Genomic DNA, 26,698 nt, shown 5'->3' on the forward strand with positions numbered 1-26,698 from the left:
AAAAATATATGTCATTAAGAGCTATATATACTTCTGATTTTAGTGCACAGCCATGATTGACTGTTTCAGTGGTAAGTGATGAAGGCATGGCCAAATATAAATAAAACCTGTACACCACCTTTCAAAGACGTGCCTTTTATTTATTTTATAGGAATGGATTAGGTTCTAAAGTTTTCAGGAGGTGTTGTTTTACCAGTGGCACATCTGCAAGTACAGCGGTGTTAACCTTGGTTCCTTGGCTAGATTCCAGTGTGGCTAATTATATTCTACACACTGTGAAATTCCCACATAATTTTCAATTAAGGAAGTTATTTGCCACTTCTCCAACTCCTTGAAAATTGTTGGTAAAATCTGCTGCATACAAAATGGCTGCTGTGCTCCATTCCAACAATGGCTGCATGTTAGCCACCACTCATGCATAAAGATAACTTGGATATAAAATAAGTTTAGTCCTTTATTCCAGTCAATGTCAGTAGAAATCCTTTGGTCTTGTGCTTCATAGGCAAAAAAAGGAAAGTCAGGGGCTGGGAACATTGAAGATGTCTAAACGTATGCATGCACCTCACCTTGTTAGGACTGTTTGCGCTCAAACTTTAACTCAAATAGTGAATTGTTTGCATCAAAAGTCTCTTTTTTTGTTGTCAAACCCCAGAGAAGGTGACAGAAGGATTACATTTGGCTGATAAGGTCCCCCCAAGAAGAAGAAAAATTCAAGCTAATATTTAGGTCACCCTTTCAAGGACCTCTTCAGGCTGGGGGCCTCTGGCAGTGAACTTTCCTGGCAAGCATATTTCTTGCTGGCTGAGATATCTTCAGGCACAGCCAGAGTTGCTTTGCCCTTGTCTTGCCTCATGCCTGCAGTGCCCCAGCAGATTCTGGTCTGACTTTCCATCCCATCCGCTACACCAGGAGGTCATTGTTGTTCATGAGGATTGGGGAAGGGCAATGGGAAGGAGACTATTTATGGAACTGTGACCTCATGTCAATAGCTTGAATTTCATGCCAGATATTCAACACCATGCCGTGTTTAGCAAGTGAAGAGCCTTCTCCAATGTGACCAGGTCTATACTATATCACACCCTTCATGGCCCTGCACCTTCAGCATTCACTGACAAGGCTAGGTCATGCTCAGAGAGGACACTGCCAGGATCACTCTGTGCTTCAGCTTTTACAGACCAAAAAGGGAAAACTTCCAATTCAGTAGGAAAGGATGCATGCTGGACTGTGCTAGTCAAACCAAGGCTGACCTCGGCCACAGGCTCAGCACACATATCTCCTGCAAGGACAGGGTTGTGTCTGAAGTCACATTCCTACACCATCATATTCTTCCCTGGCTATAGTGGCTTGTTCCTTTCCACCTCTGCCTGGCCTTAAGACATTGGAGTCTTCATTCTTCCTTTCCAGTCCTTCCAAGTTTGACTCACTCCCTTACTATCAAATTGACACATTTCACTAGCTCTTCTTACCCCACTGTTGATATTTTCTATAGTCCCTTGCCACCACTACAAACCGCCATGTTCAGCATGTCCACTAATTGTTGGATGTCCCTGTGCTTTCTTATCAGAAACACATCCTTTTGTGAAATAAAAAGAGAAAAATATTTACTCTCTCCTGTGTTTTTTCCCAACTCTGACTGAAGATTCCTCTGTATTGGAGGAGTAGCTATTCTCTCTGTTTCCAACAACACTATGTGACAGACGTGGTACTCTGTACACTGGATAGTATGACTAAGGGTCTCTACCAAATGTGTCACCCTCCTATCTATCCCATTGTACATACAAATGTATGTGCATATAACAAGTCCTCTGTACTGTAACACCGTCTCAAAACTGCCATGCTGCCAAAGCCTCTTCTTGCAATACAGCTTGTGAGCAGATGCCTCACCCATTCACTTTTGCTTGGAAGTCACAATTGAGCGCTGCCTCCCTCCACTATCGCACTCTCACTTCTCAGATCTATTGCAACAGGATTCATTATTTCTAAGATTTTACACAGGTAAATGACATTATCTTCAGGAGGTGCTTCTCTCATCATAGTGAGAGAAGAGTGGCGAAGAGTCAAATCTGGCATTTTTTTCTACTGACAGTGCCCTCATCATCTCATTTCTTAAAATATTTTCAGAAGTAGACTATGCCATGTCTTTGTCAACATAGGGAAGGTCTCTCAAGGTATTACATTTTATTTTGGATTGCTAAAATTGAGCTTAGCTGTGCCAAAAGTACTTTTCCAAATACAGTCACTATTTTGAAGGCCAAATTGTTCAATAATGGCCTACATCTGTCAAACAGGGGCACTACCACTGACCAAGTGATAAATTTAATCCATGAGAAAGCTCAGAACACATAAACTATATTGCTCCCCATCTGACTAAGCTAGAGAGTAGTTAACTCTCTGTGAAATCGTTATTTTATAACATCTGAAAAAATGTTCATCATAATGATTCTGTGGAGGCCGTTTTAGAAGTGGGTATAATACTGGAGTGCCTGTGGTAGTGACCCCCTGGGAAGAGGCCCTTGTAAACCATTCATAAACAACATTGAGGGGGGAGCTCTGTGTGTGGTCTCGACTTGATCTTGCAACTTTGGGAGCTGAACAGCTCAAGGTGGATCCATTTCATAATCACTTTATTTGTTTTGAAATCTCTCAACATCCTTTAAATGACCTTCATAGGAGTATGAGGCAAGAACTTTAATTATTATTGTACATAAATATAATGCTTATCACAGAGAGGCCCTCAATCTCTGTTGGAACTTCTATGTGTTACTGCAATAAAAACAAAGTAATACCCCCACTAATTACAAACTGAGTACTTAATCTCTCCATCAGTAAGTCTGATGCTGCCAGCATGGCTCACAGAACTGCCCTGGTAACTGGCACACAATAAATTCTGCAAATGCTACGTGACAGACATCTATTTTGAATATCCTTCTCAGCTCCTTGACTTCCCGTGAGTTTCTCAAAATAACTTGGTAAACAACCTGCTAACACGGATGGTGGGAGCACTGCTAAAATTGGTCCCTACTTGCCCACACAAGCCTTGAGATTCCAGGACTTCAGCAGTCCGGACTTTTGTGGTCATGCTGGGTATATGAAGTGACATATATTGCAGTTTCTTGGCAAACCTGAATTAATGGTGGCCTTCAGACCACCCTGCCTTGTAATTTCAAAAAGGTCGCCTCAAAGGCCACTGGTGCAGACACATGAAGAGACAGTGTTCTTATTTTATACAGCTGCATTGCAGAAAGTCCCAGCAATGGAAGGAAATGACAGATAACAGTTGATCCAATATTTTTGAAGAGTTTGGTTGTAGAAGCAGGAACCCAACTTTGCAAACTATTCCCTTCCAGCAATGCTTTATACAAGAAAGGGGAATATTTTGAATGAGCTTTTTTTATATCTCTCAAAAAGTCTGCCTGCCACTTCACAGAACAAATAAGAAGGTGTTGTCCTTAACAGAAGGAGGTAAAATCTTATTTCAAAATTTGTTTTACAAAATGTTATCAACTGAGTATGCAGAGGTGGAGAAAGAACAGAGATTACTTGAAGGAGTAGTATGTCGGCCTTATCACAGCAGGACAGGATATCACCATTTCTTCTAAAAATACAAATAAAATACCTTCACAGAGATGTAGGACTTCTTAAAGATCTGAATGAAAACAGAAGTAAGAATTATTTACTCAATGGATAGTAAATGCAACCTAATCCTTTCCTGCTTATTTTTTTACTGCATAATCAATAAAATCAACTAGGAAATAAAAACTGTTACAGTTTGTTACTATGGCAATTGTGTCTTGCACAACAAGGTTTGACATTATCTGATGGGAGGTTAATTAATAGTTAACTTGGATAGCACAATTACCTCGTGAAACCACATTATTAAACCTCTGGCTGTAACCAACTTGTAACTTGAGAAGAATTTGCTCACATCTGGCTCTGTCCCATGTTGGAGACTGGGGATTTTAATGACTACTGACTCCTGCCAGTGCAGCCACGTGGTGTACATCCAGTGTGGAATTCTCCTGGTTGATATCTAAACATCAGTTACATAAACACAGGATTGACTAAAAGGAAGAGCAAACCAGTCTGCCCTAAGCTTTATAGAAGCGGGTGGTCAAGTAAGAACATAAACTCTGTTTTTGCGATTGGTGCTTTTCTCGTTAACTGGTCTGGCGCCTCACAGGTATATGATTTGGAAGATACATCCTCAGCCCAAGCCCACTGGGAAGCCTGGGCTTCTCAGTAACATTACACCTGTGACTATTCTCCTGAAGTGCAAAGACCAGGGCATAGAGTACTTGCTGGGTGAGCTGACATAGTTGTGTGTTCATCACACAGTATTTGTGACCCGCCCGTCTCACTATATCAAGTCTCAGCTGATGTTTGCACAACCTCTGACAGAAGGGAGAATTCCTTGCTTCTGAAAACTACCTAAAAAGTTACTCCTCATAATTTCAGGAGGTGAAGTCCACTTCTAAGACTCAAACCTACAAAAAAAAAACCTCAATACTCTCTGTTTGTTTCTATACTGCTAAGTTAACCAGTGCCTGGAAAAAGTCCTGAGTCCTGAAAATAGGGATCACCCCTACTGGTTAAGCTGTTAGAGCAACCTGATTTCAGCACAGTTGGGGCCTGTGCCAGTTAGAGTGTCCCCCCACAGTTTCCAGGCATAGTTTGGGAGTTAGTGCGTGTCCAGGAGCAGGTGGTGTACAGGCAGGAACCCTGCTCTGAGCACCGAGGTCCTCTGCCTGCCCAGGCACTCTCTAGTTAGCCTCATGGGGGTCAGATGCAAGCACGTTTCTTGTGATAACACAGGCACAGCTTCAACTCCCAGAAGAAAAATCTGGCTTAAAGTTGTCAGAAGATATAAAAAAGAGCAGATATGCTTAGTACTTGATGATTAAAAAAAAAAAGTTAAAACAAACATTTTTCAAAGCTAAAGAGGCAACTTCACTGAGGACAGAAAAGTCTCTTTATTGAAATGCTACTGAATTACTTTTATACAGAAATATGTAAAATTATTTTTATCTTGATTTCAAAAGGAATTTTATTCTCCTTTTTATTTTATTTAGACGGAGGTGTGATTTTGCTTTCACTTTCTCCATTTCTCTCTGTTCTGCCTTTCTTCACTGGAAGAAAAAAGCAGGGAACTGGAATGAAAAGAAGGGGAGATCTCTGGGGTTCTGCTCTCATTTGTTTTTCTTCGGTTCAGAAGATGGTAAGGAAAAATAAAACAATTCTCCTGCAGAAGAAGAAACAGTCATAACACCTAGCTGTTCAAAAGAAGATGAGAAATGAGAATGAGAATTGCCGGAAAAAAATTGTAATAGGCATAGAGCCTGGGCAGAGAGATGTAAGGCATTGGAAACAAGGTTGCACATAACAGTTGACTGGAGATGAAATCCATCTGGAGCTGACCAGCTGCTTTGGGTGTTTGTTCAAGCTGTACCAACATGACTTGAGCAATGAGTCTTCTGCTGGTCCAGGTCCAACCTCAATTCTTTAGTTCTGTCTGCACGCTCTGGATGTCTGCAACTTTAACAAAAAATAATCATCAAGGTGAAAAAAGGGGTTTAATTGGGCATATGGCACTCTCAAATGGGAAGGACAGAGACAGACCCTTCTTTCTATAGCAAGGAATTTTGTTTAATTTCTGACTTCGGTAAAAGACACATACACTGGATAACATAAACAAATGGGAAATAGTGTGATATTGGTCAATAAAACAGTGAAAGAAAATCCAGAAAGCTGATAAAAGATGGACATCAGTGATTAATATTAACCAAATCAATTAAGATCAGTTGAATCAGTAAAGTCACATGTTTGAGATTTACTTCATTTGCTAACTAAATCCTGGCATGATTAGGTGTGATTCAGTTTATATACAGACACTTTTCTTGGGAAATCAGAAGTACTAAACGCAATCTGTCTATTTGCATTTCATATGGGAGAAAATGCAATGTAGTATGTCGGCGGCAGAATTTGGTCCACTAATAGAACTCTAGCTCACATTTATCCTGATCATGAATTCATTTCATTTGGTATTGCACTAATCTGACAAAATCAAGGGTAATTCACACTGAAAAAATAATATCTTTTTTAATGGAAAGATAACTGTAAAGCTTCCCAGTGCTTGACAAAGCCTAAAATAGAATCCATTTCTCCCATTTCTAATTTGCAAGTCCATCTCTCAATCTAGCACAGCAGCATTGTTATGCAAACACTTGCACAGTGGCATTAAAAGCCATAGGCCGGAAAAAAAGCCTTGGGGAAAGTGCAAATCTGAGACATTGTTAAGCATTTTGCTACTTTTTTAGGTTGGTTGTGCTTACATGATGATTACCCATGCTCTGTTCCAGTTCTTCAACTGGAATCACCAACTGAGACTGAAACCCTGGTCACTCTGTGGTCTGCACCCTGAGAAAATAGAGGATTTCATACTTCACTGCATTTTGTAAACAATTCCTTGCATACAAAAAACCCCCCATAAATATTATTTTTATCGATGTAGATTTCAGAATGTCAAAGAGCCAGAGCTAGTTAAGGTTCAATGACAGATTTGATAATTTGAAGTCCATTTTTTTTCTGTTATATTATTAAGAAGAAAAGCAATGGCCATTATGTCCTAATTTGTAAACACTTTATTCGATGGTTGACACTGGAAAGTATGTAAGTGTTGTTTGTCCTGTCAAAGACTTTGGAATGGTCTGAAGTCTACAGAGATACATCTGTTGCTATTTATTGGGAGTGGAGGAGTTGCCCTATTTCTAACACAGTTTATAAAAGCAAGAATAATTTTAAACACTGCAGTTAGAATTTAATAAGGGTGCTTTTTCCTCCTGACAAAAATTAATTAGGTCTTTTTTTGAACTTCCAAAAAGAATATGTATCTTGTAACACAGAAACCCAAAAATGTTCTTCAGTTTTGCATCTAGATTTTAGTTGCAAATTTGTGCAGATGTTCAAGTTCAGAAGTGGATTAACAGCAGGAGAGCTAAGCTCAACCACCACATTTCTGTTCTTCGCACATTCTTACGCCATGAAAGTGTCTGAACGCCTTCATGGGAGCACCCAGCAGTGAGCTGCTTCCCCCACCCGCTGCTCACAGGACAGAACCCACACCCAATACCAGGATTCATCCTGTTGCAGTTTTAAGCATAGAGTTGGAAAACCACTTCCTATATGTCATCCCATAGATGCCAGCAATCCACAATTATTAACTTGGTTTTAGTCTCACAACACCTTAGTGAGGAAGGAAAATTTCATACCTGTTATACTGAAAACTGAGCCAAGGACTGAGCTGAATACCATCTTAATACCCTGCCCTGTCTGCTATTTGTCAGCTTTGATGGCATACGTGCTGCTGTGCCAAGGCCCAGACTAAAGCAAAATCCTCTCTTTCCATCTTCTTCCCTGTAGAACAGACACAAAAAGGGGCAACCCACCATCTGTGCTTTTGAGCTCTCTGTGGGTCTGGCAGCTCTGGGATTTTAGCATGCAGTTAAATAAGACATAGTCTTCTTGGGGGGAAAAAAGGACAAAGTGTTGGAAGTTACTCCATTCCTAAGAAACAATGTAGAAAGAGGCAGAGACAGAGCACAAAGCAAGTCATGAAGAGACCATCAAGATCTGCACCAGCAGCAGAGCTGAAGAGTTATAGGGGATGCATGGAGAAGACCTTTACACCAGACCAGTATTTACACTAGACTAGTATTTAAAGCAAGCCTACTCTCATAATAAAAGTTACAGTTTAACAGTCAGAGCCATAGGCATGGGATTGATACTAAACAATTATATGGAGACATGTGAAGGGACTCAGGGATAAAGAAAAGAGAAGTAGAGTGGTACCACAAACTTTAGCCTCTTTCTAAGTGTCAAAATGTGGCTGTAAAGGAAGGAGGGTGTCAGTTTGGGGAAGTGAGACAAATTATGAAGACATGTCACTGAAGTGTCTTTGCCTCAGCTTCCTAATATTATGGGGAAAAATTTCTTTGTGACATTCCAGCCCCACTGAGAACCATGGAGCTGTGCTTTCATCCCATCTTTGTGACACACTTCTTGTAAAATGTATAACAGTGCAGGCAAATTTTTATATACTCAGGAGCAAAATTCATATAGATCACATTTGTTGGCTTTGAAACCAGTAGGAATCCATCCTCCTGGTCCAAAAGGCAATATTTATAGCAGTAACAGTTCAAGACCGATTCATTTTTACCCTGGAGAAAATGCAAATGACAGGATGAAAAAAATTGTTAACTAAAATCTGGAAAAAAATATGCCATGGTAGTGTTTTTTGGGAACCATAATGCATGTCTCCTGTGACTCTTTCCTCTTCTGCACTCTGAATTCTCTTATTATGCTGCATTTCCCATGCATCACAGACTTTGTCTTGTGGATAGGAGAAGGAAATCCCCTATGGTCCATGATATAGGAGTAAGTTCTTCCAACTATTTCCACCTTTGATAGAACTCATTCAGAATACAATGAAAAAATTATTTAAAAAACCTTAAGTTCAGCTAACCCAAATTCGAGCAGTACTATTTTTATCTGAAATTATTTCAGTCCTGGTCAATGCACTTAGGCCTTCAAACAAAGCAATAAATAGGAAGCACACATAGAAAACTAGTGTTTTCAAAGGAATGGTTTCAATGAAATACTGACATTCTGACAGTGGTTGTCATTGTGAAATGCCACTCACACTGGTAAGTGTTTTGATTTTAGCATTACTAGCAGCTGAAAATACATGAGAGAAATCCAGCTCAACACACTAACAAACAACTTGAGCTGTCCGCAAAACATTTTGTATGAGTTATTAGACTAATGGGCAATTAAGTTTTTTAATATGAGAAGTGAGTGTGATTCAATTTCCTTTTAACTTTGTTTTTGCTCATTTTAATTAATTTTTATAATTGCTGCAGTAATAATGTTGCTCAGCACTCACACTGATCCTAGTTAAAAAAAATATTCCCATTTTCCAGATCCTCAGCCTTTCCATGGCCCTTTCACATTATTGGTGGCATAAAAATTCCTTATAAATCTAATTCAAGAAACACTACAAGCCGTCCGTCTTCTGTGCCTCATTAGAAATATCCGTAGGATAGAGGAGGCAGGTGGGATGTGTCACAACAGCTAAGTACAATTTCCAACAAGATAGTCTGTCTTTAGGAAATTACAGAATCCAAGAAAAGCAATGGGTAGCATGAAGCCACATTTACCTCCTCTCATATCTACTTTGGATACAACCATAGCATCGACTAGCCACACCTGAAAACTCCTGCATTACACTCTTAACAGACTCAGAAACACTGCACTGTAAAGAGATTCCTCTTAAAGAGCTGCTGGGTACAGCCCAAATAGCCCCAAAACCAGCATCTGAAATACATTTATTTCTTGCTAAAATCAACATCCCGGATATTCTTTTAGGAACCATCAGAAAATACTACTTTCTGAACAGCATTCCTTGAAAACAGTACTTTATTTTTAGGTAATTTTGCAGTCCTAAATTTGCCCAAATATACCCAAATGCAAACAGCTTGCAGAAATCAAGGCAGAATATCACATCAGTTATTAGAGAAGGTGATGAGTGTTAGATAACAAGAGATCCATTAAATATTTTGGTCTTCAGTGTAATGAATACTTCAAAACAGTCACATGAAAGTTAACAGTCACTATAGAAAGTGGCATATGCTTACATAGTAGGAACAACAGGATATACATTAACACACTTTATTAGTAGAATCAAAAAAGCATTGAAATTCCAGCCCGTTAGCATACCCACAAACTCAGTGACTTTGCAAGAAGCAAATGCCATATTAAAAACTCAGCTCTTGCAGAAACAGCTCTTTCTTTAACTGTTACTGTTCTTTTTAGTTTTAAAAACCTTCTCATCCATGTATGCATTGTCACAGCCTTGAAATTCTTTTTTCTCATGAGTGATTCCCCATTTGCTTTGTTTCTGCATCACAGTGTCATCTTAGCCACAGAGCTGCCAAGCCTTCCTTTTTTAAGGATATCATAACCAGAAGACTTGCAGCTCAAACACCTAATCTACTTTGCAGGTGTTCAATATAATAAATTTGTGTACTAAAGAATTAATGCAACTAACTATTCCTTTATGAGGAACCACAGATCTCTCTCTCAAAATTCGTTGTTAAACTTTTGTCTCCAGAATGAGATGCTCACTTTTTAATTCCAAATATACCTATGTCTGTTAAAGAAATCAAGATATATTTTTTGACAGGCATCTGAGAATCATGTTCCTAGGTTAATAATTAAACATTAAGTGTTGAGATATAATAGACTCTGTCACTAACTTTCAGAGGTCGTAAACCCACTGTGAGTTAGAGCCTCTAAGTGAAACTGTTTTAGGAAACATGGAGATATGTTTTGTTTCAGTTTTATGGAAAAACTCTCCAATCTGTGATGGCTATGACAGCCTATTCTGAACCCATATATCTAAGCCTTTCTCTCTCAACTATCCTTTCCAGAGCCTGAATATGCTTATGATATGCATAAGGATAATAAACATCAGCTCCACATTAGAGTAACAACCACAATTAAGACTCATTCTTCAAGCTTCACCTGTATTTGTCAAGTGCTTTTGTATGCTTGGGATGAACAGCTTCGAGGTCTGGAAAGGATTTCCTCTGGTCAGGCTAAGAGAAGTTTGCTGTCTCTTCTTCTCCTGGTGTAATGCACCAACACCTATCACCTTGAGCCACACAACCACAGTGGCACAAGAGGCTTCCTGTTCTCCGTCAACAGCACTCGAGTTTTGGCAAGAGGAATATTCCTCCCTGTCCTGGCAAGTGAGTAAAATGTGATAGTGATAAACAAGAAACTGGGCATAATCTCTGTGAAATCTATGAAATGTGACTTGACTCCAGAATCCAAGTGTATTTACTTGCTCTTTAGAGAATTTGATTACTGCCTTTTCAGTCATCGATCACTAATATAATTAATAGGGTAAATGAATATGACAACTGACTCCTCCTGATTTAGCTTGTAAATGACACCTCTAGGAAAGGACCAGTTACATTAATTACCAAGGGACAGTTGGTCTGGCTAAGATGGAGTGAATTTTTCCCATAATAACCCTCATAGTGCTGTGCTTTGTATTTGTAGCTAAAAAGGTGTTGATAACACCTTGTGTTTTGGCTACTGCTGAGCAGTGCTCACACAGCATCACACAGCATCCAACATTCTGTCTCCCATCAGTAGGCTGGGGATGGGCAAGATCCTGGGATGAGACAAAGCCAGGAGAGCAGACCCAAACTGATCAAAGAGTATGCCATACCATATGACGTCAGCTCAGCAATAAAAGCTAAGAGAAAGAGGAGGAGAAGAAGGGATGGCATTCACTATTACAGTGCTTGTCTTCCAGGGCAACCAGTGCACGTACTGGAGCCCTACTTCCCAGGAAGTGGCTGGTCATCACCTGCTGATGGGAAATAGGGAATAAATCTTCTGTTTTCCTTTGCTTCTGCAAGCAATCTTTGCTTCTGCTTTTATTAAACTGCCTTTATCTTGACACAGGATTTTTCCCCATCTCCCTGTCTTCCCCCTCTATCCTGTTGAGGACAGAGAGAATGATAGAGCACCTTGGTGGGCACCCGGGGTCCAGCCATGGTCACCCCACCACATCAGGAAATGTGGGGTTTTTTGTGAAAGGTATAGGACTGTAGGCCGAGGAAGTTAGAGGCTGTTATGTGTCTTTCTGGGTTTAAACTAAAAGCTGAGTTATCTTTTGCCATGTTTCTCCAGTCTCACACCACTGCATCATTCCTTCAAATATGTTACAGAAAAAAAACTAAATGGTAAATGCTGCTTCAGACCGTATTTGTTTATAGCTGATAACAGGGGGTGACATCCCCGAAAGGAGAAAGGCACAGCTACAATAGCACCCCTGCAAAGAAGCACTTGAGTTGTGGGATTTTGTAACCATAATTTAGGTCCTACTTGACTTTCTCTTTTTTCATTGTCCCCTAATTCAGTCCCATAATTACTTGTAGTTCTAGTTCTCCCCATGGACTAATAAAGCTGCACGTTCTGTTTACTGGTGACACGTCAATTTTTTCACGTTTGTGGATAGACAAACATGATAGACAAACATGACCAACCCAATGCTTCCCCAGATAGCTATGGCGTGATTTTAACATTTTGAAGATTCGTATTCTCCAGAGAAGTCAGTGAGCTCTGCAGGTACTTCATACCTCTAGAAAGACTATGATGCTTGACTTGAGGCACTATGGGCCAATATTTTAGTAAATGTTTTCACATCAAATTATAGGATTGCTTAAGCTGGAAAATATATTTAAAATCATTGAGTTGATTGAGCACTGCCAAGTTGACCGCTAAACCATGTCCCTAAGCGTCACATCTACATGTGACACACATCTACATCTAAATACCTCCAGGGCTGGGGACCCCATCACTTCCCTAAGCAGACTGTTCCAACGCTTGACAACAAATTTGGTAAAGAAATTTTTTCTAATATCCGATCTAAATCTCCTGTGGTGCAACTTGAGGCTATTTCATCTCAAACTACTAGATACATGGCAGAAGAGATCGACCGCCACCTTGCTACAACCTCCCTTCAGGTGGTTGTAGAGAGTGATATGGTCCCACCTGAGCCTCCTTTTCTTCAGGCTAAACTAACCCCAGCTCCCTCAGCCACTCCTCACAGGGCTTGTGCTCCAGATCCTTCAACAGCTTCATTGCCCTTCTGTGGAGACGCACCAGCACCTTAATATCCTTCTTGTGGTGAGGGGCCTAAAACTGAACACAGTACTCAAGGTGTGGCCTCACTAGTACCATGTACAGAGGAACAGTCACTGCCCTAGTCACTCACACGTGTAAGTACACAAAACAATTACTCAGTGAGATAAAAGGTCAAGTTCATAAGAGGCTGCCTTAGCGCTCTTTCCATCCCTGCAGTTATTTTACAGAAATAATGTGTAAGGCCTAAATATGGAAAAGATCTTACAGAGTCCAGTAAAATTTTGGAGAAGACATCCAATACATTATATGAACATGTATTCTGTTCTTTTTCATTTCACTGCTATCTGTGATGATATGCTGAGCACAAGTTCGATGTTCATTGACATTCAACAATGAAGAATCATTAATCAAACCTCATAAAGAAATAAGAAAATTGTAGCAGCCCTAAAAAATGTCAAGCTGGACTTCTCCAAATTTATTTTCTTCCTCTATATAAATCAGAGTTCAGTTTACACTAATTGTTGTGGGTTGAATGTAAAAGGTATCGTTACGCAGCCACTGAATGTTCGAGCTTATTTCAAATATCTGGACATATTTGGTAAGATTTTCAGACCCTGCTTCATCTCTGTCTCTCCTGCTCTGTGGGAAGGCTGTTTCTTAACAGCTTGACAGCCCTCTCCAGATTTCCCCTACATTGAGTTGAAGTGGGTACAAGACACAGCTGGGGATCTCAGTCAGCCTTACACTTTCAGGGCTTTAGTTAATTGCCTTCCTTACCTTCCCTCCTACACAGATGGCTCATGAATGATGGAGAAATGACATTTTATATCTGCAGTCTTTATAAGAAGTAGATTGGGAGTTCCTAGTGTCATTCCCAACAGAAGAAATAGGTCTACATGGTAAATCCTTTTCCATCACTAGCACTGGCTTTTTTTAAGTGACAGACCATTGTGTCGTCCGTATTATCTCTAAGATGATCTCTCTTCAGTATTTCTTCAGTTCTTGCCCTAACAAAGCTTAAGCTGACTTAATGCAGAAATAAAGAAAGTTCGTGCTAACCAGTGATAGGTCTACTGGGGGAAAACATGAAGGATTTTCATTTCCAGGGTTATTGCTAGGGCAACTTGTGAGGGGTGCAAGATGGGGTTACTAGGAAAGCAAGAGCAGGAGTATCTTCACCCAGGGAAAAAACATCACCTAACCACAAGAAGGGCTAAATCCAGCCCTGATGCACAGGCAGGAGAGAACAGCATCTGGTCCTCATATAACAGAGAGTAGCTATCTGAGTGGCATCTTGCACAGAAACCAAAATTGTTTCACTGTGGCTATGCATATCTTGCAATAAATGAATTTACTGAAACAAAAGTAGCTTGGGTAGTGAAGGTCCCTGTGCCATATGAGACCATTTATTCATCCCTTCTGCTGGTGCCTTTCTTTTACTGCTGCTTTTCTTCCTGCATCATCTCAGCTAGGGAATGGGTGTGGATGGGAAGAAAGGGATGCTCCCCATGGTCGTACCATTATCCAAAAGGGGAAGTGGGGAGAAAGGAAAAGGGGAAACAGTTGAGCCTGTTGGGACCTTTCCTTTATCATTACCATTTGTCTCAGTTGTCTACCCAAATGAACAAAGCCAAAAAAATATATCTGAGGAGTATGTTCCTGCATCTGCAGATTCACTCCATGAATTTGTGCAATTTGTTAAAATCTTCAGTATCTAAGATGCTCTTTGTAAAATGGAGCTAGGAGGTGCTGTCCTTTAGAAGGCATTTTCAAATTCTCATATGAAAAGTACTTAGCTGTATGTCTCATTTTTACCATTGCAGCTGTCCTGCTCGATTTATTTCTTCCTGAAGAAAGTGTGCTCTACGAAATAAGATAATACATTTTCTTGGCTGTGTTCCTCTAACACATGAATACAGTCTCCAGCTCCACTGAACATTGTAGCAGACAAGCTGAAGACATTGTTTGTGAAGTATTTTTGTCTTAGACAAGTGAAGGAAATTAATTGTTTTTCCATACAACCCCTTAGTCAACAGTGAGCTCATGCACAGCACTGAAACCACACCTCTTCAAAAATATACATATATCATACTTTAACCACATTTTATCTACTCTGTACTTCAGCAGGCCACTCTAAAACTCTTAAAGACTCATAGAATTTGACTGGCTTTGAATTAGACCATAGATATCTTACCTAACATTCAGCTACTCAACTGCATGAATTTCCATTATTATCTGAAAACAAGAGCCTCACTTAGAAATGGAAAAAAATTTCATGCCTTATTCTCTAGCTCTGTTCTACAAACCCAGGTATTTCTGCCTGCAAAGAGCAGCTGCCACATCTCACCCGAAGTATACAGTGACCACCAGAGGTTTTAAACCTTTAGCAAGGTTAAAAGCCAACATAAAAAGTAGAGAAGAGTTCTCTACAGCTCACAGTGAACTCAGCTGGTCTTCCAAAATTCAGACATCACCCTACTTATTCTTGAGCACCTGCATCTGATACCATGGCAAATCAGATCTAGATCCAGCAGCTATGGAAAATGGTGGACAGTGATGAGGTGCTCCATATTACCATAGAAGTGTCCCAAGAAGGGAAATGCAGAGAACAGAATGGGACAGGGGCTACAAACCCATCCCCTGATCTCATAATGTGCTCTGGATATCATGATCTTGATATAGCACTCTTCCATACCACAATGTGAACAGCACTGAATTGTCCCAAGCCTTCAGTCCCATCAACACATAATGAAAGCAACAAATTTCCCTTGAAATCCATTTTCAAATCATAGATATTGTATCTTGTGGAAACACATAAATAGCTGCTTGTGAGTAACTAGGCTGCCACAGCTCCCTGCACCTTGATGAGCAGTGGCTTTTTCTGTAAGCATGAAAAAATACCAGGTAAAATATTGAAACCTGGTGCCCCAGTCAGATATAAGACATCGTTTCCAAGGAAACCAAATTTTGCAGAGCTCACCAGCATTTCTGGAACCTGACACTGTCCAAGGGCATCAACTTGAGATGCAGGCTCCCCTTGGTGGCAGTGGGATAGGTAGAAAGTTTTCATAGAAATGTAAAAAAGCAGTCCAAGAAGTAGGCACTAATTTAAAATATAAGGTTCTAATTAAATCCTTTTGTGACAGAGGCAGTCCCAGACATTGGAATTTGTCTATCAAACCTCCCTTAAGTGTGGTGCTACTGTTTCTAGACTACTTTCATTCTATGAAGTCTCCAGGTCCAAGCAGTATTTTCTGAGGATTAGTCTGATTCTTTGTTTAATGAGAACACTGTGACGGAACAGCTATTGCTCCTGCAGAGATACATAAGGATTAATTACCTCTTTGGGTTTTTTTGAGAGAGTGTTTCTGTTTCTTTTGAGTGTACCTTTGAATCCTTGAGGTTCCTGTGTCTATGCAAAATCTAGGCGTGCCCAGTAGCAAAAGGTTTACATGAACCTGGTTACACAGTGGGAAAAGAAGGTGGATCTTGAAAGGCAAGGGATTTTTGCCCTACTAGCAAAAGTTGTAAGAACAAGCCACAGCCTGCTGTATGGAGCTGATCTTTTGCATGCCAGTTTTGGGGGTTTTTAGTGAATACAGTGAAATTTCTTTCTGTAAGAAAAAAACAGGGAATATGATCTGGTAGCCACATGGTAAACACAAAATGAAATCACAGATGGTAGTCTCTTCAGAACTGGTGGACACACTGCTAGGACTGTGTGCTTTGCTCCCTTGCATTTTATTAACCTCTAAAGTGGCAGGCAGAGAAGGTAAACTGGATGTGATATTCTCTTCCAGTCAGGAGAAGAGAAGGATTATCAGGATATGACGGTTGAAAGTGGCTGACCCACCAGCAGCTCCAACAGCCCACTGCCTTCTTTGTGGTGAAGCAGCCACTACATACCACTTGGGAGGATGCCATGGCCCAGAAATGCCTGGCATACAGAGCCATGCCATCACCCTTGCTGAATCACTGTAGCCCCATTCCCAAAACTCCCTTCAGCTCCCGGCACCAAAAAAATTGCATCATCACAGTTTGGTGCAAACCACACCTTCAGTATTTTGGCCTCCAACTGAGGGATGCATTATTGTAGTGGATTTACAGATACCAGGCATCCTGGGAGCAGTTACCAAAAGGCTGGCAGAATGGGAAAGCTGCCACTTCCCATGGAGTTTAACACAATAAAGGTTTTTTCTGCTTTCACTTTTAGCTTTTCTGCTTTTTTTTGCTTCACTGCATACCCACATGAAGGCCACAATAACTGCACTTTAAGGAACACATGCTGATCTAATTTTTCCTGCTTATTGAGTTTAGAGACTTTACCTAGCTCTGATACAGGTTTCAATCACAGAGAGCAGTTTGGAGAGACACTTCTCTGTTGTTTTTTTTTTGCTTCCCTTCCCTCTGAAAGGGGAGGAAAGGGCAGAGGAAAAGGATGAAGCACTGGATGACTTTAACCATAGCTAAGGCAAATGCAGTCCCTTTCTTAGAGCTTATACACATGTAATTGGTAACAGTGCTTGGACCTTGGACTAAAACTACAAATTTCCTCTTATTTAGCCAATCATTCCCCCTGAACACCCGCCCAAAAGGCCCTAATCTAAGTCAGATCTGGATATTCAGGAAACATACAGGCCACTACAATGAGCAAAACATTTACGAGTCATCCAGAAACTCAATTTCCTTCCTAAAAGAGTAGCACAACGGGGTTTATTTTGTAAGGAGAAAAAAAATCCCTTTCTGGTTGCCTACAGTAAGTTTGCTGTCTCTTTGGCTGAGCCCCTCTGGAGCATCCAGGAGCTGAGGACAACTTGTTCACTTCTTAATGATTTTTTTTATCACTACCTTGTCCACTTCCAAATGTGGAAAAAAATCTAGCATCACACTGGTAACACCAAATAAAAACTTTAGTCATTTCCACCCTCTTAACAATAAAGAGAAAAGTGATGATAGTAGAATTTTATTGGCTTTATTTAAACAGGCTTCTTCTTCCCCAACAATACTTTGCTACCACTATAAAATTTTCTGACATATTACTTTAAACATTAACACATGGACATGCCAGCTCTGCACTTCAGGAGCTAGAGTTCAATGCCAAGAGCTATTAGTCACATTAAGAAATCTATTCACAATACAGCAGATAGAGAGTGTCTGAATCCTCCTGCCTTCAGTGCCACCTTGTGCCTTGTCACCCTCTCTGGCTGCAGCCAGAGTTGTACACAGGTCAGCTCAGAGAAGTTTTCTACCAGGTGGAAGCATGAGAGGTTTTGGGGAGCAGGAACTTTCTTTTCTCTGGTTTTAAGGTGGATGCTACTGCAATACTCCACAGGGATTGCTGCAGCCAGCTGAGGACAAGTGATGAGAGAAGGGAAGAACAATGAACTTAAGCAAACAAATGTCTCGTCTAGGTCTGGGGAGCTTCTAGTCTAAATACATCACTATCCTCCTTTGGTATACATGTAAGTACTGATCTTCAGGACAAATGGGGCCTTTCTTTTCAGACCCTTTGACTACAGCAAGGATTGCGCAGCTGTGATGATGACTTGTCTCCTCTTATTAAAACCACTTCTTTCAAGTGTCGTCTGCATCTACATGTTCCTCTGAGTCACTTCTTCAGAGGAAAGAGAAAAATATTTTAAGACTCAATCTATCATCTTCATGCACTTATATCTATATTTAACCTGGTTTGGGATGATACGAAGATATCTAATGTTATTAAAAATTGTTAATTAATAAGTAACTATTCTGGGTGTTTATCTGCATTTTTCCCCACGTATGGGTAAAAACAAGAGAATCTGAAATGACCAGAGCACTCCTAAGCAAAGACACAGCCTAGACAAAGCAGAATATTCCAGAAGAGACAGAGAGGGAGACAGCATCCAGAGGGAATCAAACAAACCACTTATATGACTGAAGTCTCAACCAGACATACAAAAATAGTAATATCAGTAGGTTGATTTTTGTTTTGTTCCTTTTACTTTTGCATTTAAAACAAGCCCATTCTCCTGCTGATCTCAGGGGGTGCCAGTTTGTAACATAACACACATGCTGAAATACAATATGGAAAATGTGTGTACACACTGCATAAGAGAGGCTACAATCTGCAAAAGGGAATGTTGCATCCATATATCAATTGAAATGGCCTACAATTCAGGGAGTAATTGTTTTGAAACAATCTCACATGAATTCACCTTCACAAGATTAGAGGCTGATGTCACCAGGAGGGTGAAGTCATCAGCAATGACTTAAGCTAATGGGATAATGCCAGAAAAACTCGATCAGTCTGTTGTGAAGAGCTTAACTCCTTCCAAGCAACAAGGAATGCTGAGAACTATTTACCTCTTTTGTTTGCAGCATTTCCTGAGTGGATTTTAGCACAGGAAAGCTCATGGTTGACTAATAGGGACAGGGAACGAAATCTCCTTCCTGCAGTGCTGCTGACAATGTTTTTTGGAGATTTTAAAGCCATATGTCTGAATTCAATTTGAACTTCAAGACAGAGAAAATTCACAGTAAGCTGTGGGGATAATTTTGTGATGTATGGTTGAGATCCTGCAGTTCTAATTCATGGGAGTAGTCCCTGCTCATTTTAGGTCACCAACACAGTGGGATTCAGCAAGGGGACTTGGGCTCAGCTTTATATTCATTGGAGACAAAGATGTAGAACAGAGGCGTGGCCTGCAAGTGACTATGACAAGCTTTTCCCAGACAAAAGGCAAACCAAGCTGTCCATAGCTGCACGTAATGCAGCTGACACCAGGTCATACCAAGTAGTTGTGCCAACTCAACACGTGTTGGGTGTTTTCCTGAGGTAACAGCAAAGCACATGATTTAGAGTCAGTGGCATTAAAAAAGATTGGAGTCATTGCAGAAAGTAGAGATATTTTTGTCTGACTGTGTAAAGAGTGCTTGTGTGGGAGTGGTGTGAGCTTGTTCTATTTCCAGCCTGTGAATGCCGCGGTGTGACAAGCCCGCTTCACTGCTCATTCGTGGCAAATCGTGCTGGCAGTGCCACTCCCTGGCAACGGTGAGGAGTTCGGACAAGGTAAAAACCATCTGAAAGAGCACTAAAACTAAGAGGAGGGCCTAGCCCTGGCTGCCTCAAGGTTCATTGGCTTCTTGCACTTGGATTCAGTGCCCCAACTAGAGCATGCAGAAGGATTTGCTGCTGTGGTCAAGTGACCTTTGCCAAGTTGGAGAATGCACGCTGCTTTCACTCTTGATGTGAATATTCCCGATGCACACGATCAGTATGGTACCTCAGGCACCTCATCTGGCACTAATAGCATTTAAGAGAACTCCCAAGCCCCATGTTAACATGCTACAGCTTCGCACAGCTTCATACAGCTTCACAGCTGCAGAGTTCAGGTGGGCTCCAACTATTATGAAGCCAGCTCTGCTCTGCTCTGCTCTGCTCTGCTGGAAATAAGATTAGAGCTTGGCCCTCTGTCTGTCTTAAATGTTTTTCATGTTTTAAAGCCAAGTATTTTCTTTAACCCCCCTTACTCTGGCAGCACTCTTGCAACTCACTTACTTCGCAAAGCTTGAAAGATAAAAGGAAGGGCAGTCATTTTTGCATTCTCTCACAAAACAAGTCTATGTTTTGGGTTGAAATGCTGAAGGTTAAATGTTGAAAGCTCCTCTAACAGTACACACTGGCTGAATTATAAATATGAAGATGCACAAGTCCAGCCAACAGGACATATCAATCCTAAAAGACCTTAAATAATGATCTTTTCAACATGGCTCAACTGGTAGCCTGTAGGCCAGATGTTGTTAAGCAGGTTAACTCATCGTCTTTTCTACAAAGGAGTTAAGAGACAGCTATCTGGACAACAGGCAGAGCCAAATGTCCCCCGTGCCTGCCCAGCTCTCAGATCTGCCATGACCACAGATATGCAGGACTGCTGCCTGATCCTGAAAGACAGGCAGAGAAGTCTGAGCTGCTTATCCCTCTGGTCATGTCATTGCAGCTTCCCATGTCACAAGGGGAATGGGATCCCAAAAATTATTTGCAGCCTTTTTGGCCACCAAAATGAAATCCCCAGCACTTAAAAGATCTATGTTTTAGTTTCAAATGGCCTCATGTTTAACAGCATGCTCTCCTAAGCAAGAACTATTTGTTGAAGAAAAAACCTACACTGAAGACAAAAGGACTCTACAGTATTTTAGGGCCAGGTTGTCCTTGTTTCACAGGACCCACACCATACCAGACAGAGAAATATTGAAAGGTTCAGCAGTGTACTGCAGGCAACTCTCTTCCACTTCACTCCATCCAGGCAGATCAGTTTCAAAGCAATCTCTCCACCCTGAAAACATATCGACTAAGTATGAACTGGCCACAGCTGTGTGTGCTGGAGTAGACGACACCTTCCATACAGATAACTCATGCTTGTTTTGAAGAAATTAAGAATCCATGAATTGAGGTGTAGCTCAGTGTTTCCAATTTCTATTTAGGCCTCATATTCTGGCTTCTTAGCCGGACAAAGAACCTGTTGTTCCTGATAGCACTAAAGGGTACAAAAAACGTTCAGTATCTTCTGAAACATCTAGCCAAGAGGCAACTTCTGAGCTGCATAACATGTTTGCAATAAAACAACAGATCAGGGCAGAGCTAAGAGTATTGCTGCGGTTTCTAAGGAGTAGGAACTCCCATGCCTTCATCCCAAACCCCTCCTGACTCCGTATCCAAAGACCAGTGCTCCTGTAGGGCTTACTGAGCTAACACAGTTGGATACTTCATCTACAGATCTCTACTTAGGGTCCTAATCAAATGTTATACAGTTAAATGGAAAAAGAGCCTCCAAATTCTGCAGTGCCATAGTTGGACAGAAGTGACCTTAACTCCCTTTACAGCTAGTGAAGGTGAGGGAGCTGCTCTACAGCTCAGCACACCAAAGGGCTGCCTCAACCTCTGAAGGGACCTGTTTCCTTCCGCTGATTGCAGAGGGAGTTGGTAGGGACTGAGCACCTGATGGAGGCAGGGCAGGTAAGCACTTAAAGTTTGCTGGAGGTGACCAGCATTTCATGCCCCGGGAAAGCAGCCAGCATGCACTTTGGTCTCACAGACTTGGACACAGGTTGTGGTGCCCAGTTCCTCAGGAGGCACTCTGAACTTTTCCTTCTAACTGAGAACTCTATTGGGACCATCTACCTCCTTGGCTGAAGGGAAGAGAGAAGGTAATTCTGCCTCTCTCATTATCCTAGTGTGCCTTATGTAGTGGTCTGTACTGGAAGGTTATAAAAAATACCGAGACCTTATATTCCACAAACCAAGTCCTGAAAAGGGAAATTTCTACAATCTTAATTACAATTAGCTGTAGGAGGTCCAATTCTAGCCAGTTCTCCAAGGCTTGCGGCAGCTGACTTATTATTCTAGCACGCTTGATGGAAATACAAAATTGCATATCCTTCTTTGTAAGATGACTTTTCAGGCTCTGGCTCTCACTGGCTGTCAGTGGATTATATATTGGATTTTTCTGTCAGCATGTAATAAAAAGTAAGTTTAAAAAAAAATAAAGCAATACATGAAAATAATTCCATTCATATTAGGTATTGTAAAACCCACCAGCTAGTTTTGGGCTGCCCATGTATGGATAACTGAATGAAAAGTAAGAGGTCTTCAACCCCTCGCAGAGCTATGCAAGGGCTGGCCATTAATTTCATTTTTATGCTACCAGGGAGAACTGGGGATTTCCTGCTACCAGTGGTGCTCACACACTGTAAAGGATCTGCTCTAGATTTTGGCCACCTTTAATACACAGAGCTGGGGTAACTGGCAGGAGAAGCTTACACAGTGCTTTCTCCCAAGGCATCCATCAGAGGGCTTTCCCCATGCTGACTGGCTGAGATTAGCCAGAGAAACACCAGGAAATTACTGTGGGGATATCTTTCTCTTCCTCCTCCTTCCTCACTGCCTCAAACTGCATATAACAGAGCAGAACCATAAATGTCTGTTCTAAATACCTTAGCAGTGTCCCTCTCAGCGATTGCTATTCACCATGTCCAGCTATTTAACCTACCAATGGGTGACACTCTCCACTCTTCACCAAACAAAACCCCCACATACATATTTCAGCAGTTCTAGTCTCTGATGGATCCAACAGGATGCAGTGCACACCACTGCACATCATGCAGCCCAAGGGACATCTCTTTTGACTACTGCAATCATCTGCTTCTCAGTCCCCACATCATACAGGAAACAACTTTCACAGTGCAAGTAAAACTGATAACGTCTGCTTGAGAAGGCAGCACCAAAATGGTTAAGCAAGTCAAAAGAGCTACTTTGCTCGTAAGATTTTAGAGAACTGGAATGGGTAGGAGAGTTAGCCCAGCCACACTTATCTACCCTCTGACTTAGGAGAAAACTGTCAATTATTTTATTAGAACATGCCTGAATTAACAGAGATACTTAAAAATGATCCACAGCTCATATTGTGGATAACCTCATATCTAGATAATCTGTTCTTCAGTTCCTGGGCAAACAAACAACAAAAAGTAAGAAAATAATTTTATAATGAGTAAAAAATTATTAATTTTAAAGTGCAATTTAATTCATGTATAAGTATTTAAAGTTAGGTACTTTTATAAACAAAATGCCATTTTGGAAACAAAAAATGATTCTATTTAGAAAACAACCTTTACAATTTCTAAGAGGAATAAGCTGGTTTTCAGCCAAAATAACTTGATGAGCTCAACACAAATTTTGCCAGCAGTTTCAGTAACCCAAATCTGCTTTTTTTTCTTTTTCATATAAATTGAAAGACCAAAACATTTCACCCAGCTCTGGTTACACCTTTTGTCCTGAAAGACATCCATGTTTTACTTCCCTGTGTTGGATGTGGCATATTTTTCTTCACTTACTCTTTATATCTTTCATGGTATTAGGAAATTTGAATAGTAAACACTGAAAAGAAGACCTTGCTATTTGTTATCTGATCTTTAATCCCAGCTTTCCCCTTTGTACATTATGTGTAGGGAGCTATGTTTTTCAAAAACATAAGGGAAACTCATCTGCTAATCTGTCAACAAGCCATTCATCTGTAATGTCTGCTCCACGTTTGTTTTGCTATGTCACTATGCACCAAATGTTTGATGCAGATGTTTTGACACAAGTGGTAGAGGAAATTGAAATTTGTTGTTTCCTACTGCCACCACCCTCAAAAGAAGATTTATTTAAAAAACAAAATCTGCCCAATTTTAAAAAATAACAGAGTACTCCATGACAATGTATGACTTCCCAATACCTCCAGTCAAGGTGTTGCCTTGCTGTTTTAAGGAAATCACACTAGAAAGTGATATTAACACTACAAACCTTTTATATCTTCTAAAACCATACAGCAGAGTGATTTGACTCTGATTAGCGTATTTATATTGGAATCCAATGTGGCAGTGAATTAAAGACGGGTAGAAAAGATAGCTTGCAAAAGGCACCTCCCAGATGAGAACTAACCCAAACAGTCAAAGCCAGAACTGAAATGCTCTGTTCCCATATGTTGCACCAGTAATTGTGCGAAACATCTTACCACCTGAGGATGGATGGAAAGACATCTGCTTCCTTTCAGGCAGCGCCTTACACTGAGCTCTGGGCTCCTGCTCACACAGTCCGCTTTCTTTAACTGCTTCCACTTCAGGAGAGGGGAAGGAAAAAAAAACAAATCCCTCTTTCCAGCAAATATTGCATGGGCAGTATGACTCATATAGAAATGGTTGGTAGGACATGTAAAACCAAAGTTTCGGGTTCAGATTATACTGTCAGCAGGTCAGTAGATATTTCAAGGGATATGTAAAGGCATGTGAAGTCAAACCACCTGGGTGTTACTAGGTTGCTGGATGGTAACTTTATGCAATCTTTATTTGAGACACCCCACTGTATGTAGGAAAGGGCCATGGCCACATCACCTGCTAGTGGATGGGATCATGCCATGCACAGGTGGTGTGCAAACACGGATATAGATGCTTGTGCCTGACCCAGCCAGCCTGTCTTCCTTCCGTCTAGCTCCAAAGGGCAGAAGCCATGTCTGAAGGCTGTGCTCAGGAGTCCCCACTAACAGCAGGGCTGGCAGGTCAGTTTGGACTTGAGAACAAACTCAGACCCCCCTGCTTATGTGGTTGTGCAGGCACACTATAAGGTTAGTTCATCCCACTGAATTTTACTTATGGGCCCCTTCAAGTCACTGAGTTGAGACAGGCTCATCCCAGGAGCAACGCCCTGCCTTAAGGTCTAAATTATTTCAAAGTAGATCACATTCTGGAGCAAATCCTTCTCTGCAGGCTCTCGAAAACTCCTACCAACTGTCTTACACCAGGTGTCTAAATGTAGATGGAATCAGCTCAGCCGTAGTGCCAACACCAGTACATTTCTTTTTTTTCTAATGTTCATTGCTAACCCTCTTCACTGCAAAAGGATCCTCAAAAATATTTTATTTTAAATTTACAATGGAGAGAAATATGTCACAGTCACACTACCGAGCCTGGATGAGATACCCCCAGAAATCATCCAGGAAAGAGCCTTTAGGTATGAGAAAACCCTCAACCTGTAAAGGCATAAAATAAATTCACGACTGTGAAGATGATGCCACCTGGACTGCTTCCAGGGGCATGATGACCATCATAAATTCTCATGTGGCTGCCAGCCAACAACTTGCAGCTGAGACAGGTTTTCTGGTATCCAGCTGGGAGGATGAAACACATCAGGAGAGGCAGACTGGGAGTAGGGGAAACAAGGAGGAAAAACAGGAGAGCAAAGGACTGATGACTTCTAGCACTCTCATTGTATGACTGACTTCAGTAGCTAGAAGACTCAGCAGTACTTTTACTGCTTTACACCAATTCATCCTCTGATCCAGACCAGCTTTTCAAGTCATTCCCTCATCACTGTGAGCATGACCATGCTTGACGCTGATCCATTTCCTATTTTACATCCACATTTCCTCAGTATACTCATGACATGAAAAATGAAACTTAAACCAAAAAGCCATTTTCTGGAACCACTGTGTTTGTTGGAGAGTTGCAGAGCCTCTATTCCTTCCTCTTGAGCTAAGGATAGAGAAGGAGTATGTGTCTTGATAGGAATCACTTAGGAGGTTTTTACTGCAAAAAACATGATCTGAGACCTTGAACGAAGAATCAACTTTCCATCTGCATTACCTGTGCCAACTGCTCTCCTGATTTGTATGTATGACATACAAGGGCTGTTAATATCAAATATGTCTATCCTCTTTGTACAACTGTTATTATTGCAGCTTATCCAAGAATTGTATTTTAGCAGGGGAAGGAACCGTGATTATCTGAAATGCGATAGCAAGCACAGCTTTTCTGTTCAGGGATTTTTAGTCATTTTCCCATCCCAAAGCCTGGTCTTGTAATTTTAGAGGGCTCTGTGCATTTTCGGTTCCCTGTCACATTGCGCAGCCAGTTCAAGGTAGCAAAATTAAAGAGGTGCTCTGGCTCCTTCAGCTATTTCAGTCTGAGAATGATTTGGTTTCAAATCAGAAAAATCACCACTGCTCCATTAAAGAGAACCATCTATCTGAGTGATAAATTACTTAAAGAGGAAATTAAGAACTAGCAGATGGCACAAGAAGTTGTACATGGCTTTATGAACACCAATTTAATCTGGCTGACTTTTCTCAAAATTAGCAAAGACAGCAATCATGTAAATCAAGATGAAGTTGTTCCTCACAAATCAGTCCTTTCCTGGATGTGTTTTAACTCTGAACTCTTTGGAGTTGCTTTGCATCTCTGGAGCTTGTCTGGGGAAAGAAGTATTAAGCATCAGGAGACAACCCCAATGTCCAGGTGCGCTTTCACCAGAGTCTAGGGGCAAAGGAGAATGGCTATGCAGGATACAGTGCTTTTTATAGGCCCTTCCAAATAATGCTAATCTTTTTTCCTATTGCCATGTTGCATTGTAGACTCCTGTCTACTGTGCCATTCTCTGACACATCTTTCAGCACTTCCCTTCCTCTTGCAAACC

This window comes from Pipra filicauda, unplaced genomic scaffold (assembly GCF_003945595.2).
Source record: "Pipra filicauda isolate LSUMZ 115617 unplaced genomic scaffold, ASM394559v2 scaffold28_size6257848_pilon, whole genome shotgun sequence".
Classification (NCBI taxonomy): domain Eukaryota; kingdom Metazoa; phylum Chordata; class Aves; order Passeriformes; family Pipridae; genus Pipra; species Pipra filicauda.